The sequence below is a fragment of the Electrona antarctica genome (genome assembly GCF_951216825.1).
Source record: "Electrona antarctica genome assembly, chromosome: 13".
NCBI lineage: Eukaryota > Metazoa > Chordata > Actinopteri > Myctophiformes > Myctophidae > Electrona > Electrona antarctica.
The window spans coordinates 24875683-24878182 of record NC_136794.1 but is presented as its reverse complement, the minus strand read 5'-3'; the positions used below and the strand labels follow the sequence as shown (position 1 = coordinate 24878182).

The 2500-nt window shown below is 44.4% G+C and overlaps 1 protein-coding gene across 1 annotated transcript in view; it reads right to left on the bottom strand.

The window, feature by feature from the left end:
* The window catches only part of LOC306934900 (neuropilin-2-like), a gene marked incomplete at its 3' end in the record, with an annotated part of 112967 nt that overhangs the window by 57486 nt on the left and 52981 nt on the right, over nucleotides 1-2500 (bottom strand). The window lies entirely within an intron of this gene.

Below are 2500 nucleotides of genomic sequence, written 5' to 3'. Positions count from 1 at the left end.
TAGGTACTTGTTGCTGCATGGGACGACCATGACCCCACCATAGAGAATATAGTAATGAGACGTACGGTGTTGCTGCATGGGACCACCATGACCCCACCATAGAGAATATAGTAATATATAATATGGGTACGGTGCACACAGAGAGAGAAGCTCCACACGTTGGGAGGTATAAAGATGTGGACAGGAAGCAGCAGGTTGACGTGGAAACGTGGCTTCCTTCCTGTCCTCTTGGACAGTGTCCCTGCCGGACAGGACAGGAAGTAGCCTGTCTTCTCGCTCATCATGACCATCCTGTTGTCACTGCCGTCCCTCCACCACGCCTGCACTTTGACTCATGTCGTATCCTTGCTACACACTAAAAACCTTCATTTGTGATACTCTCTCTGACTTAACCCAGTATTATCCCATTAAGACCTGGCGACACAAATGCTTGTGTCACCCAAGCTTTTAACCACTTTAACCATTAGGCTATTTTAAACTTAGCTGATGAAAAATAGCAGATCTACAAACGTTCTCGACCCCACAAATTATTCAATAGAGAGAGTTTTTTTATATATAAAACTAAAATCTAAACTGACACAGATGATTTCCCGGTTCTAATGGGTGTAGCGGACACTGTGGATCGTTACAGTGTACGGGATGTGCAGTGCATTTCAACACAGGACGCTCGAATAAATAACTACTATGAGCGTGTGGAAATATGACATATTATGTTGTATGTTGCGGATGTGCGGTCCGGGGTGGCCTGCTTGTCTTGTGGACCAACTGGGTCACAGGTGTGAGCCCAGCGACCACCAATATGCCAATCAATAAAGAAAGTACTGTCCACGGGCAAGGTGGAAAGTGGTGGTGGAAAAAGTATCAATACTTCAATATAGAAATAGTCTAATTATAAGTAAAGGTCAGGAATTCAAAATGTACTTGAGTAAAATTACAAAAGTATTGGTATCAAAATGTACTTAAATTACCAAAGGTAAAAGTACTCATTATGCAGAATGTCCTGTTTCAAGATTTCATATGAATACATCAATACAAATCTTTTGAAAATAGCACATCTACAAGCTCACAATGCGTCGCATGGCACCGATTAACATGTCAAATAGATAAATAAATACATTTCGGATACCGCCCAGGTACGTTCCAGCGTCATTCTGACGCAAATGTCATGCGGTGACTGAAGATAGTGTTTAGAAGAGTTGTTCAAACACTACTTCACGTGGAATTGTTATTGTGACAAATATACCACTGAAAGATTACATCAAGATAATTAAGATTATATGCATTCGTTTTAGTGGGCTTTGTTTATTTTATCCCCCTCGGTCCCGAGCACAGGCCCAGAGGGGGTCCGCCGCATGGCACACAGAGCCATAACTCAGGTATGGCACTCGGACCGAGAGCACATGTTTGGCAGTAAGATGGAATACAGGAAACAATGTCTTACGCTGGCATCGAGCTCCTGAACCCTGGTATTAATACACTGATGTGCGCGCACACGCACACGCACACACACACACACACACACACACACACACACACACACACACACACACACACAAATAGAGCTGTAGAATGATTACCCGAACCGTGTCAACACGGGGAAGGGGGGGGGGGGGGGGACAAAACCAGTGCCACACGGCTGTTTGTTTTGTATTGTTCAAGCTTGGCTTTCATAGTTTTATTCATAGTTTCTTTGTTTAATAAAAAAATAACGATTTGGCTTTCACAGGTGTAGGTTTTTGCTTATGTTTACATACTGCACACATAGCGGGTCAGGTGGCTCGACAAAAAAAGGTTAAATAAAAACACTGAAATACACTTGCATTGGTGGATTCTTTCACCCATGTGCTTACTATGTGGGTCATGTTTTTGTTACTGCCACTCTGGGGAGGAGTAGGCGGCCGGTAATAGGCCAAAATGAAGGCTTTGCGTGGGTTCGCACGTGCATGTGCAAGGGGGCCCTTCGAGCTTCAGCGACATGGGGCTCTCAGAGGTGCTAATCCAGCCCTGGTAAGAACATAATATAGCCTAGTCCCTGCTGACATGACTGGCACCTTTAAGCACTTAAACCTAGGATCCGCTCGTGGGTTCCGACATTAGTTGCGCATTAGTCTGACAACGTGGCTTCGCGTGCAGTGTTTTTATTGAGCTCCTAAAACATTGATGTTCTGTATGATCACCTCAATCTGAGCATTAATTCCGAGATAAACGCCACTAAAGATCGTCGCTAAAGATACAGTGGACGGAGGGAACTGTTTTAGCGCTTCTGATGAAAGTATCTAGCGTCTGCCTCGGAAATGATTGAGTGTTACTTCCGGTTCACCAAATAAGATGGTGGCTCTTCAAAATAAGGGCTTACAGCTGAAACGTGTGGCGTGACAGGTAAACTTGAACTTGAACATGGCACTCTCCACCACTGCATGTAAACAACAGGAGGTTCAGTCGTACCTGTATGTACCTTTGATAACGCTGACGAAGGCTATACGCTGAAACGCGTACGTTG